Source organism: Nannospalax galili, unplaced genomic scaffold (assembly GCF_000622305.1).
Source record: "Nannospalax galili isolate Female #2095 unplaced genomic scaffold, S.galili_v1.0 scaffold39, whole genome shotgun sequence".
NCBI classification, from domain to species: Eukaryota; Metazoa; Chordata; class Mammalia; order Rodentia; family Spalacidae; genus Nannospalax; species Nannospalax galili.
In genome coordinates this window covers 7059635-7074058 of record NW_008346683.1, presented here as the reverse complement: position 1 = coordinate 7074058, position 14424 = coordinate 7059635, and the positions used below count along the sequence as shown (strand labels likewise).

The window sequence follows — 14424 nt, the reverse complement described above, 5'->3', positions numbered from 1 at the left end:
AAAGAAAGAAAGAAAGAAAGAAAGAAAGAAAGAAAGAAAGAAAGAAAATGGGGAAATTAGTCATCTTAGTTGAGAGTGCTCTTCTGATGAGTGTGGGGCTGGAGTTTTCATGCCAGCCACCTTGACAAACATTACTATGGCAAGTGCTCTCTGACTTACAGCTTCAACAAACCAGAAGACAAATGAGTGTGTATGAGTTAATAAAAACATAGGAACTGACAGAAAAAAAAAAAAAAGATTCTCCCTATCCTGGCAGCTATCAACTAGTAAAAAAGACTGCTTGTCTAGTAGTCACAAGGCCCTGGGTTCAAGCCCCAGTACTGCTAAGAAGAGTATAAAGGAGAGAGGGAGGGCTAGAGGGAGGGAAGGAGGTGTGATTAGTTTTAATTGCTAATTTCAGTCAACAATCTAGAATCATCTGGGCAGAGTCTCAGTAAGGGATTGTCTAGGTTAGGTTGGCTTGTGGGCACATCTGTGGGGAACTGTCTTGTGTTAATTGATGTGGGAAAATCCAGCCCATTGTGGGCAGCATCATTCCCTACGCTGAGGCTCCTGGATTGTGTAAGAGTGGGAAAGCTGGCTGAGCATTCACATGCCCCATGACTCATTGCTCTCTGGATGTGGCCAGCTGCTCCAAGTTCCTGCTGCCTTGACTTCCCCACAGTGATGAACTGTAACCTAGGATTGTGAGCCACATGGGCCCATTCCCCCTTCTGTGGCTCTTGTCGGGATATTTTATCACAGCAACAGGAAAGAAAAGGACAGGAGGTGAGAGGTCAGGAGACTAGAGGCTTTGTTTGTTCTCAGTCCATTAGTCCTTCTGTCTGCCTCCTGCAGGAGTTTATCTCCAGCTTACCACACACTAACAGGCGGCCAGGCCCTTGCCCCACAGGCCCCACCAACTGCTCACATCCAGACAGCCACCTAGAGTTGTTTTCCACGTTCAAAAGAAGAAAAGGGCAAAGGATTTCTATTCTTGGCTGTCAGGCACAACACAAGCCCATCAAAGCTTGTTGGGTTTGAAACACCTCCAGGTCCCTTCTGGAAAGCAGGAATCTTGCCTCTGGGCCATGGATGCTCCCTGGAATGTGGAGTTCCTCATTCCTGTTGGTGGAGGCTCCTGTCAGCTCTCCCAGAGGCAGTGTCTCCAGAGAGCCAGCCCAGCTCTTGCTCCCCAGCCTCATCCCCTGTCTTTTCCTTCCAGCTCTACAGTTCCTCAGGCATGCTTGCTGCTGCCCCTGGGCCTTTGCATATACTCTTCACTGTGCCTCACTGGATACCCATAAGGTCTCAGGGAAGGTTCTGTTCTCTAGGTCCAGTATTTCTTTGTTTCTCTGTTTCACACCATCTGGTCAGTGAGGTCAGTGCTATCCCCCCTCCCCTGTGCCTGGTACCTGAAAGGAACTGGTGAACAGACAGGCTGGCAGCTCAGGTGGGGCTCTTTTACCCCATGCTTCATGGGAGCAAAGACTTGTGACCAGGTCCTTCAACCTTCCTTTAGAGTAGCAAAGCACAGGGGCCAAGGGGCCTTCACGGGCCAGGCCACCTGCATGTGTTCCAACCCTAACCAGCACCTGCTGGGTTTGTGACTGGAACAAATGGCAACACACGTCCCAACTTTTCCCCGAACCCCACGGTTTTAGTGAACAGTGTTACAATTTGAACAGGCCACCCCAACCACAGCCCCTGGTGACGTGGGGTCCCCAGTGTCACAGCATTGGGAGGTCTTGGGTCCTAGGACCACAGCTCCTTGGAGTATATCAGTGTGGTTTCCTGGGGAGTTCTTCCTCTTGGAGGACCAGGTAGTCCCTGAGAGCATTAGTTGTTAGGAGGCACTTTCTTCCTGTTTTGTGTCCTCCAGACACATCCTCTCACTCCTCTGCTTTCTACCACCCATTGGAGAGCTCAAGGTCCTCCCCAGAAGCCAAGCAGAGCTTGGGCTTCCCACCTTCTGAACTGTGAGCCAAACTAACCTTCATTCTTTATAACTCGCGCAGTCTCAAGCATTCTGTTGTAGCAGCAAAAAGTGGGCCGGGCCAGGCCAGGAACAGTCTGAGTGGTGTCACTGGGTCTCTATACCCTGCTCAGGGTCTCACTAACCAGACCACGTCAGAGACCATCAGGTCACAGCTCTTGTGAAATGTGGAATCTTCCAGGCCCACACAGTTGTCAAACCCAGGATTTCATTCTCTCTGAGCTCAGAGGTCAAGTCTCTTAAAGGGCTTATTGCCTGATTAGGTTCAGTCCACCCCGAATACATACCACTCCTGATTATTTCAGTCACAGAAGGATCTCAGTTACATCTGCAGAAGTCCTGTCCTGGTGCCATATGCTGAATCACAAGTGACATCCCATCATACTCACTTCCTATCTAAGCCCCCAGGGCAGAAGATGTCATAGAGCATACATACAAGGCAGGAACCCTAAGGCTCCACCTAGAAGTCTGCCTGCCACACTAGCTGTGTGACCTTGGGTAGTTGCTCAACCTCTCTGTGCCCCCACAGCCTCATGTGTAAAGTAGAAATCATAGTAGAGCCTAGTGCCAAAGTTTGTTGCGTAGATTAAATGAGTTGATTTATAGAATGTGCCAAAACCAATTCCTGGCAGGTGGCGAGTGCAGGATGAACGTTAGCGGTTAGAATCCTAAAGATGCTAGGAATCTGCGGCATCCAGACCCCCAGGACCCATGCTTAGGAAACAGTCCACCAGCTAGAGAGAGAAGTCTAAGGAGCTGGGAAAGGCGGACAGCTGAAAGCACCTGGGAGTTTGCAATCAGGCATTACGAAGGAGAGATGCCAGCACCAGATGCACGGGGCCGGCATGCAGGAAGCAGCTGGAATATGCCAGGCAATTACTCACGCATGCTGGGGATAAGTGGGTGCGCGTGTCCCTAGTTGCTTTAGTTCCTGTCATTAAAACATCTCGGAGCAAAGGAGTCATCCCTCATCTTGCAGAAAGCTTCGAAGTCCTTTCACCGGGAATTGAAATCAAGATGGATTCCAAAAGGGCTGGGGATGCAGCTCAGTTGGTAGCATGTTTGTCTAGCATTCATGAAGCTGGGCTCTACCCCTAACAGTGCGTAAACCATATTCTGTAATTCCCAAGACTTGGGAGGGGGAAGCAGGAGGATCAAAAGTTCAGATCATCCTTGGCTGTATAGTGAGTTTGAGGCCGGCCTGGGCTAGGTGGGGAAAAAAAAGTTATCCAGTGGAAAATGGAGAAGGGAGCAAGCCGGTATCTGCACCTCGCTTCCCATCCACTGGAGGCAGACTTCCTTCCAAAGCAAGGCCCAGAGGGCCTGGCACGCCACCCTGAGGCTCACAGGGATATAAACTGCCATTGCACTGCAGTAGAAGGGACAGCCTAGGAATTGGCCCAAAGTGGAGGTGTCAATGTGCTACTGAGTCTTGGGTGCCCTTCACAACCCAGGAAGATGCACCTTCATGGGTTCTCAAGGGGAGATGGTGGTGCCAGGTCGTGAATGCTGCTGGTGGGGAGAGATGACACAGTCTGTCCAGTAACATTCTCAGCAGGTCCTGGGCAAGTCGTCCACACTTCTCTCCAGCTCACATACAGCATCTGATGATTCAACTCAAGTCATTTCATTGACATTGGTCATGGAGACCTCCAGTGCCCTTGACCCTCTTGCCTCCCCCCAAGACTTGCTGGGTGGAGTTCCCCAGCATCCACATGCCTTGCCTCTACTGGCCACCAGCACAGCCTACACATCTGCCCAGGATGGACAGAGCTGAAGACCAGCTTGTTCCTGAGTGACCCTCATCCTGGCTCACTGATCTAGCGCAAATTCAAAGGAATGACGCCATGTGGAGAGCTTGTACAATCAAGTTTGAGATGGCAGTGAAGCCTGATAGCGTACCCCCACTGGGCCTCTCCACCTCCCTGGGGAGTTCCCCACAACTGGCTCCCTAATTTGCAGGGCTGGGTGCTGAATGAAAACTCAGAGCCTCTTTCTGTAGATGATTGAGACGTTCAAGATAAGGACTGCAGAATGTGAAACCAACGCCTTGTGGTTCAGAGCCACAGGCAGCTGTACAGGTTGTGCACTAAGAAAGCCAGACTGGCCCTTATGAACGTGCTTGCATGTGAGTTCCTGTCCCCACTCTGCTTCAGTGAGCTGACTTCAGGAAGCCTCAGAGGCCCTGGAAGGAAGTGAGAGAGTCTAAGATGGATGTAGCACTGATCCCTCCCTCTAAAACAGACAGAACTGGGGAAGGCACAGAGCTCTGTGACACACAACCCATCAGGCATCGCATCGCACCCAGTTTGGGAAGAGGATCTCACCCCAGCTCTTGGCTGGGGCTCCTGTACCAAACTGTGTACGTAGAGATAGGGTAATGGAGCAGGAGAGGAGACAGGAGATGAGTTTGAGTAGAGGTGTAGAGGTAAGATTTGGGTTTCTTTAGCATGTACAGAAGACTGGAACTTGAGACGAGGTTCCTGCCCACTGGCTGTTCCTAAGACAAGCTCATGAACAGCTCAGGTAGAGAGGGCTGTGGCGGGGAAGACTGAGCCCTGAGGATGAGAGGAAGTACTAGACAGTAGAGCTCAAGGCTGGTCTCCTAGGAATTTGTCATTGGATATGAGTTTTCAAAGTTCACAGTGAAGAAAAAGAAATTCTCTAACTGAGGAGCTTCTGGGGTTACCCCATGGGATTGGTTCCTGACTCTGAGGGTTCCAAAGATCTAGCCCCTTAACTTATTCAAATGAATTTGTTAAATCTTCCAAGTTTGTTTGAGTCTGATCTGAAATGACCCCTGTCCCTCAGTCCCTGTCCCTCAGCTCTAGGCTGATCAGGGTTCTACAGGAGGCACCCACCCTTTTTGTTCTTTTTATGGGGGCACAAACATCCCACTGTTTTCCCAGAACATGGAACTGGTCCTGATGTAAAGAAACGCCTTCCTCTCTGGGCAATGTGGGCAGTCGGTGGAGGGTCTTTGCTGGGGAGTGGATGGGAACTGTGGTAGTGATGACCCCATGGCTTTGGGGCAGGGGCTGACAACATTTCTAACTATCAGCATCATGCGGTCCAGGCTGCACCCCACTTTTCAGGGTGTGTTGGTGGGAAGGGAGGACAGGGCTTCTCCCTCAGGGTGTAAAGTCAAGAACAAGGCAAGGCAGGGAAGTAGGCAGCTGCCTGGCTTTCAAGATCGATCATCTGTCCTGGGTGTGCCAGGAACACCAGCTGACACGGCCTTGTAATTCTTCCTTAACACGGGTTAAATTTGGGGCAATAATTCATTATTTCTTCACTGCCTTCGACTAGGCAATTAAAGGAAGGCACACGTTATTCTGTGAATAGATAGAATTGAGTGTTTTTTAACCAGTGGTGGATGGAGGCAGGGAACTGGAAAGCGGAGCATGTTTTCCAGATTTTAGACTCTTTAGAAAGTTCATTTTATTTTTTCGGTCTTGAATATGACTCTAAGTGACCTATGACTCTAGCTCCCTGCCTGCCTCTGGTTTCTCTTCAGAATCCCATCACAGGGACACCTGCTGCCATCCATGTCCCCAGCCAGCTGATGCCTCCCATCCACAGTCTCACCATGCCTTCTGGCTTTTCTTTTATCTTAATTTTTTTTTTCTATGCTGGAATGGGAGCCAGGGCCTCATACATTCTGGGCAAGCGCTCTACCCCAGAGCCCCATCCCAGCCCTCTTTACTTTGCTTTGAGAGTACTTCATTCATGTTGCATGTGTTCACTGAGCACCTACTGTGTGCCAGGCCACTCTAGTGCTTTGTAACATGTCAAGGGACAGAACGGACACAAGCCTCTGTCCTTGTGGGGCTTGTCCTCAGAATACAGGGCCGGCAAATAATGACAGCTTGTTACTTGGTGCCTGATCCATTCCATCCCAAGTCTGAGAGGATGGGTGATGGGGCACGTCTGTCTTGGTGACACAGTTCTGGGATCCCTGGCATCTCATGGGCACTCAGTAGATGCTTGCAGATGTGTGGCGGGTATGTGTGACCAAGAACTGCGTGACTGCCTCTTCCTTGGGGACCCAGAGTCACTATGTGCAGTGGCCAATCTAGACTGGGTGACAGCCGAGGGAAGGAAGTGAGGGGCACAGAGCAGCTTGGCCACAGATCTCTGGGTCCCAAGCTGCTCTCAGGAAGCACAGGGCTCTTCTGAGGGCCACAGTGGCTCACAGGCTACCCTGCACTGTGCTTTGCCCACATGTTTCTTCTGTCTGGTTTCTGTGTGCTTTTGCAACCTCCTGGGATCAAGACCCTCTCCTGGACCCGAGGCCACTGCATCCCCATATTGAGAGGACACCCCTGTGTTCTCAGATGGCTCGGGCAGCGTCTGTCCCGTCACTTATGCGGCTTACCCCCGCCACTTCTACCTGTTTGTCTCCAAACCAACATTCACCTCCTGAGGCCCCCACACTCTCACTGCCACAGGGAGCACGGCCCTCCCCAGCCAGGGCTCTGCTTGCTCACCTCAGCGCTGCTCATGTGGCCTGCACTTCTTTGTGCATCATCCATCCATCAAAGGACAGGGAGGGACAAGGCAGGGAAGCTGGAGAGGCTCATCTGCTACAGATTGAAGACTGATCGCTGACTAGGTGCAGGGCTAAGCCAGTGCGGGGCCAGCAGGAGGCAATGGGTAAGTGAATTGAATGAACGAACACGAGTGAGTGAATGAATGAATGTATGAGGAATGACTGACTGACACCGACTGACTGACGACTGACTGACGGGCTGGGAGGCCATCCCTCTGCAGAGCTAGGGCAGAAGTGACACTAAGGAGCGATTCCACACTTCTGCTGCCCTTTGACACATCACATGTGAAGAAACCTGTCATTAGGTGATACTGGAGCCAGAGGGACTTGAGCTCAGGTCCCATGGAGGGCGCATCCCAGTCCTTGGTCCGCCCCTCTAATCTTTGCTTTGCACGTAGTGAGAGTCCAAATGACACACAGAGGGCAGGAGCCTGTGCAGAGGCAGAGAGGAAAAAGTAGGCAGAGTTTCATGAACAGGGACTGGAAATGCCTGCGTGGATGACTCACAGCTCCTGTGTGTGGTGGTGACGCAGCTGAGGATGTGTCTGTGGCCACACCGTCTAGCACCACTCCCAGCCAAATTTTGATGTTCCCCACTTTACCTTGCAGTGGGCTGCACAGCTAGCTCTGGCTTCATCTAAGAAGCAGTCAGGGAGCTCCTGTGGGGATGTGGCTTGGTGATCTCTCAGCGTGGAGTAGCTGCTGGTGATGGAGTTCTCAGGGCTCGGCAGCCCCCACCCTTGTCCCACCTCTGCCAGCATCTCTGCGGCTCACCCTGTGGTTTCCATGCCCAGCAGGTAGACTGCCGGCCTTGATTCAGTTTATCGATGCTGTTGTAGCCTATGCTTGCTGAGGATGTCATTTACCAAGAAGTGCCACAGGGTTTAGGTACCATGGTCATGGTCACCCCAGTTCCCAGATCGGTTCCTGAAGCCTCAAGAACTGGAAGAGGGGATCACAGGCTCCTCTAGGAGCTCTGGGACCCTCCCCTCTGTGACATCCTTTGTCTCAGTTCAGGTGCAAAGGCACTCAGCTTGGGGACCGCATACTTATTTAGAGGTATTATAAAAGCCCAAGTATCACTCCACTCTGCCACTGGCCAGATGTGTGACCTTGGACAAGCCACTTAACTTCTCTATGGCTTGTGACAGCACCCTTACCTTCCTATGGGTCCCTCAGGCTAATAGTGTGTGACAGCACAAGTGTGACCAAATGTGGAGCTCACTGCCAGCCAGCTGGGATGGCGCCTCCTGTGCTGCCGCTGTCTTCCCTTGGCCTTTGCCTCCCTCTAATTTGCATTTCCGAGCCTTAGAGTCTGTGTCCACTATTCCTTTTGGGTGTCTCTCTTTCCTCTGACCTTCTACACAGCGAGACATGAGGGTACACTTCATCTACCCTGTTCCACCTTCTGGAACTCAGAAAACCATCCCTCCTCCCTCTTGTTTCTATGCCAAGCACTTCCCCAGTCAGGTGTCACCATCACAGATTTCCTGCATGTCCATTCCCACCAGAGGCTTCCTGAGGCCAGGCACTGTAGGCAGGATTTGCACCATCTGCTAGTGCCCAGCTGGGGGCCTGACACAACACAAATGCCCACAGGATGGTCAGAGGAACCCAAGCACCTGGTGGCAGTCTGCCATTGTATGCTGGCACCATTAGAAAAAAAGCAGTGGAATGGGCCCTAACTAACTTTGGAAGGGGTGACAAAGGTGTGTGGAAGGAAGAAGAAAAAGAAGACAGAGGTCAAGGAGGAGGGACAGGGAGGAATGGAGGGGCTGGGGGAGAGAACAGGACAGGGAAAGCAGGAAGCATCAGAGGACAGGGCTCCGAGGTGGCTCTGTCAGTAAACACTTGCCTGGTAAGCATGAAGATCAGAGTTCATCACCAGAACCCACATAACAAACAAAAAATGGGCACAGTGTCACATGCTTGTAATCCCAGCACTGGGGAGGCAGAGATAGAGAATCCCTGGGGTTCCCTGGCCAGCCAGCTTAGCTTACTTGGTGAGTTCCAGGCCAGTGAAGAGACTGTCTCAAAAAGTAAGGTGGGAGTCTGGACAGATAGATGGCTCAGGGGTTAAGAGCACCGGCTGCTCTTACAGAGAACCCTGGTTCAGTTTCCAGCACCAGCATGGCAGCTAACAACCATCTATAACTCCAGTTCCAGGGGATCTGATGTCCTCTTCTAACCTCCATGGGCATTGCACAATATGGGTGTACTTACAAATGTGCAGCCATTACACTCTTATACATAAAATAAAAATAATAAATAAAATATTTGTTAAAAAAGCAAGATGGGATGGTACCTGAGAAATGGCACTCAAGATTTCTTCTGGCCTCCATGCACGCATACCCACACATATGTAAATGTGCTCACATTAGAACACACACACACCAAGAAAATATCAGATACCTCACATGTGCAAGCATAAAAGTATCCTCATAAAGAGTTTTGCCTATGTGTGCACATTTGTGTGTGTGTGTGTGTGTGTGTGTGTGTATGTGTGTGTGCCTGTGGGTACAGTGTACACTCATCTGGGTATCCACAGAGCCTGCCTAGAGTACCTCATAGACACTAATATCTTCAGATGCTCAGGTTTCTTGTATGAAAGGATGCCTCATCTTCACACAACCGACACACATCCCCCAGCACTGACGCCACCTCTAGATGGGTGAGAACACTTAACACAACGTGAAAGCCATGTTAATAGTGGCTCTCCTATTTGTTCAGGGAATTGGCACCAAAAAAAAAATAAAAAAATAAAATAAAATAAAAAACCTAGACACGCTGAGTTCCAGTTCTTTCCCAAATACTTTGATCCGCAGACTATTGAATCTGCAAATGTAAAATCTGTGATCTGAAGGCCTGCTGTGTAAGGTATTGTCACTGTAGGTTGAAGCTTCAAAGAGCAAAAAGTCACCTGCCTGCAGTGTGGTGACATTAACAGCTGTGGAGTGGGGATCTGCCGTCTGCCCAGCTAGAGTTTCTGCCCCTGCTAGAATGGGAAATTTCATCAAACGCACCCACAGCTCTCATGGTGAAAGGCTCATATGGGGGTGTCTGGGCAAGCTTACAGGTGGGGTAACTTCTTCAGTGAACCCCATCTTGCCTGGTCATGTGTAAGAAGACTCATGTGGAGCATTTATCCCAATTGCCCACCCTGAATTACCCTGGTGGCAGTCACACACCATTCCCCTGGGGGAAGAGTCTGTCTGCTGTCTCAGCCTTGCAACCCTTTTATTTACTGGCACTTGTTTCCGGCTGTCATCTCTTCTTCCTAAAGCAAGGAAGGTACCAGCAGTCTTCAAAGAGTGATGGCTTTGAGCTTAACAAACCCTCAGCATCAGTGGCAGGCGCAGATCCAGAAAGCTCTGTGCTCTGGTTCGACTTTGCTTCTGGCTGCCAAGCTGAGGATGTCTTTTCTAGAAATGTCAGCTGGGGAGTGAGAAGCTGGAAAATGTCAGCATCAAGCCTCCCAAGCTTGGGACTCGGTGGCTCGGTGGCTTTGTGACTTTGGGGAGGGAGGAGGTTCCTGTCTGTCCCCTTGAACTCCAGAGGTGCTCTTGCTGCCTGCTAGGGGTGAGCCCCCTCCGGGTGAGCCCTTCCTGCTCCCCGCCCGCTGTCCATACTGTAGACTAATCCCTTTTCCCATGAGGTGAGCCAAGACAAGATTAGAGCTTTATTTAAAGGAAATTAAACTAGGAAATGAAAAGATAAACAAACCTCAAATGAAAAAAAACATCAGACGGAAGCAGATGTCACTGAGCCCAGGTCTCCATCCTGAAGGGACATGTTTCCGTACTCCAGGCTGGGCCTCCAGCAGGCAGCCTCACTCCTGGCTCCTCCTTTCGGCTCTGTCAGTGGCCATGGTCACACTGGCTGGCATGGTGGCTTCAGCATGTGGGCCTGGCTGGTGGCCCTGGCATGTCCCTCCAGCATTCTGCTGGAACCAGGGCCTCCTGTAGTTCATACATGCAGGACCAGCCTCTTTCACTCATTGGTATGCATGCCTACCCCCCACCCCCCACCCCCGCACTTGTGTTTTCCTGTTGCTCCAACCCCTCCTAGTGGCCTCTTCTTTTCCACTCTCACCTGCCTGCCTGATTTTCCCTTATCACCTCTACTGAGCCAACTTCTTATTGTTCTTATTGTTCCTCCTAATTGTTCTTAAGTATCACATTTTCAGTGAGCATTCCCTGTGCATTAGTCCATTTGCTGTGGCTGTAACAAAATGCTGGAGGCTTCGTAGCTTATAAAGAAGAGATGTGTATTTGGCTTTGGGTCCTAGATATGCAGGAGTGCGGTGCTGGCTTCTGCTTGGCTTCTGGGGAGGGCTTCTTATTGCAGCCTGATAGAGCAAGGAGCCAGCTCTTCCTACAGAGCCACTAATGCCATCATGGGGGCCCCACCCACTGACCTCATCTAACCCTAATCTCCTCCAGAGGCCCCTACCTCCAAATCCATTAGCACAAGGATTTGGGGATTTGGCCTCTAACTTCCCAGGGCTTCTTGGTCTTCATCTTTATTGTTTCTTTTATAGGCCTGATGCTAGGGCCCCAGGTATTAGAGTCAAGCATGAATCCCCAGGCTGGGAGGCTTGATAAGTGCTGAGAGTTCTTCCATCCTTTCCTTTGTTCAGTTATCACTTAGGTGTTGTGCACCTGCTGTGTGCCAGCTGCTGTGCTGCTCAGTCAGGAACAAAGCACCATATGGCTGTGGTGGATTTGCAGCCCAGCTACTCTTGTGTATTCCTGAATGAGCGATCATCAGTAGGGGACAGTGCTCAGTTCACCCAGATGTTTCTAGCAGAGGGTTTTCCGGGATGAACAGGCTGTCTCATGTGGAGCTGAGCTCTGTTACAGGAGATATTCAGTAAGCCTGAATATAGAGCCTGTGGCTGTGATGCTAGGTAGAGCCTCCTGAGGGTCTCGCCCCTTCCCCTGGGTCCCTGAGACTGTGGAAGACCTGGACTGTTGTGTGGCAGTCAATTCAGGTGATACCCACAGGGAAGAAGCCTGGAAGAGCTGAGGGAGGCTCACAAGGTACACTTCCATTTGTGGATTGTGTCTCATGGACATCCACAGGCTCCTTTTGAAAAGGAGCCATATGTTTTCACTTTATGTAAAATAAAATTTAAAATTTCCATTTAAAGAATAAATCCAGAAAGCTATGTTTTTAAGCACACTTTTTTAGATTGTAAAATGATCATTTTGGGAAAATATAAAAAGACTGAAAGAAAATTAGAAACACTTAAATTCCTCTGCCCAAAGGTAATTATTGCAAACATTTAAATTTATCTTCTAATGGTCTTTTTGATGAGTACACAAAATATGCATTATTTAAAAGATGAGATGAAATCTTATACCTACTTCTTCTAAAATAGTAGACCTAACAGGTTTTTTTTTACCTTGCTAAATATTGTTCCAAAAATAAGAGTTTTATCTGTTATGTGATATTGCTGTTTAGATTTTATCTATCAATAAAACAAATCACTCCCAAAATTTAGCAGTTTAAAAGCTGGGGATAAAAGTCAGTGGCTGAGCACTTGCATGTACAAGGTCCAGGGTTCCGCCCCCCAGTATCACAAAAGCAAAACCTAGCAGCTTAAAAACCCCATCATTGAACGCAGTAGGTAAAGGACCTGACTTTAGTTTCCCCCTCACCTCTAAAAATCTGGGTGTGGCAGCAGATAGATCTGTGGAGCTCACTGGTCAGCCAGCCTAGATGAATCCATGAGATTCAGGTTTAGTGAGAAACCCTGAAAATAAGGTGGAGAGTGATGGGGGGTGGGGGACACCCGGTGCTGACCTCTGACCTCCACATGCACACACAAGCACTACCACCACCATCATTGTTATATCACACATTTTCCGAGCATTGCTGACTTACAGGTGATCTGTGATCTGAGTTTGGGGTGTGATCAGATGGTGGCCAGAGCCAAAGTCACCTGAAGGCTGGATGAATGCTGGAGCACCTACTTCAGGTAGCCCTGCACCTCAGGTAGCCCCGCACCTCAGATAGCCCTGCACCTCAGGTAGCCCCACACCTCAGGTAGCCCTCCACCTCAGGTAGCCCCCCCACCTCAGGTAGCCCCGCACATCAGGTAGCCCCCCACCTCAGGTAGCCCCACACCTCAGGTAGCCCTCCACCTCAGGTAGCCCCCCACCTCAGGTAACCCCCCACCTCAGGTAGCCCCACACCTCAGGTAGCCCCACACCTCAGGTAGCCCCCTCACATGGTGGTCACAGCCTTGCTTCTTCCCAGTCCTTTCCACTGAACTCTCAAATGTCTTCCCAAAATGGTGGCTGGCTTTGTCCTGAATGAGTGGTCTGAGAGAGCCAGCTGGGGGAGATGTGTGTTCTCTGTGACCCAGTCTTGGGAGTCAAAGATGCTGCCATTTGGGCAGGAGTCTATCTAATACACAGGCCTGCACTGTTTCTGGTTGGAAGGGACTGTACCAAGAAGTGACAGTCATGCAGAGCCGCTCTGGGACATGACCCCACACCACCCTAGTTCCTCAGCATTAGCCTCCCAGCCCATCCCCTGTTGTTGGGCATCTGTATTGCTTCCACCGTTTTGCTGTTAAGGGAACCACATTCCCTGATGTAGCTTCACAGCAGGATTTCAAAGCCACAGCCTAGAAGCCCTGTGCTCATTTGGGGCTGTGCCCTGAGCTGGGCATCAATCCCTTCACACATTTGTATAGATGATCCCTTGAGGGGGTTGCCAGAGTGACTTACTGGGTTAGCAGAGTCTGACCAGAAATAGAATTCAACTTGAGCAGCTCATGAAAGGCACACTGGTGAATATATGGGCAGAGACTCAGACCCCACAGATGTGGGACACCCTTAGACAGGACACAGATATGCCACTGCAGCCTTGAACCTGAAGGCACAGTGTACCAAAGCTGGTGGAACCACAGATGAGGCAAAAGAGATCCACCCTGACCTCTCTCAGTCCCCTGAGTCTCCTCCTACCTTGATTTTCTGCCAGTTCCTCATATTAGCAACAGAGACTAAGATCAGCCTGCTGCCAGCATGGAGCTAGGTGGATCTGGGTGTGGCTGTCAGGGCCCTGGGAGACAAGGCACTATGGAAGAGAGAAAGGCAACAGAAGAGGGGACAGAGGATCCCCAACACATTCAGCCCTACAGTATTTTAATCAATTAACTTTTCTTTTTTGTGTATGAATGTTTTACCTTCATGTATGTGAATATACCCATGTAATGCAGTACCTGTGGAGGCCAGAAGAGGGTGTTGGACTCCCTGGAACTGGAGTTATGGGCGGTTGTTAGCCACCATGTGGGTGCTGGGAACTGAACCCAGGTCCTCTGCAAGAGCAGCCAGTGCTCTTACCTACTGAGCCATCTCTCCAGCTCCACTACCACCACCACCACAGAATTTTTAGAACATCAGGCTGCTGTTTCAGTAGAAGTAACTGGTCTCCTTGCTGTCGATGTGTGTAGGGTGCTTATTAATAGTTATTACACAGTAGTATTAACTATCACGTGTTAAGTATTTTCCATGTATGGGTCAATGTATTACATTACAGGGCATTTTTGCACATAGTATTTCTAATTTTTATAGCCAATCTGTTAGGCACATGTTATTACAAGTCTGTTTCAAGCAAGGCAGAATGAGTTTGGAAGGCTCAGCATCCTGCCTGAGGTCAAAAAATCAGTAGCAGAGCAGGGATTAGACTTCAATATGGTTTACTCTAAACTCCAAGTGCTGTGCTCTAAAAGCAGCTGAAATCAGGCTAGGGAGGCGAACCGTGTGGCTGCCTGCAGGGGCTTCATGCACAGTGGAGCAGTGATTGAAGGAGGAAAGGAAGAAGGGGAAGAGGAGGAAGGGCGACATAGGGAGGAAGGGGGGTCTGAGGGAGAAGGGGGGAGGAG

The 14424-nt window shown here is 50.1% G+C and overlaps 1 protein-coding gene and 1 pseudogene across 2 annotated transcripts in view; both read left to right on the top strand.

Annotated features, from left to right (window-relative positions):
* Window positions 1-308, top strand: part of LOC103742135 — a 1290-nt pseudogene extending 982 nt beyond the window's left edge.
* Window positions 1-14424, top strand: part of Chst11 (carbohydrate sulfotransferase 11) — a 248114-nt gene that overhangs the window by 144430 nt on the left and 89260 nt on the right. The gene's annotated exons all lie outside the window — the stretch shown is intronic.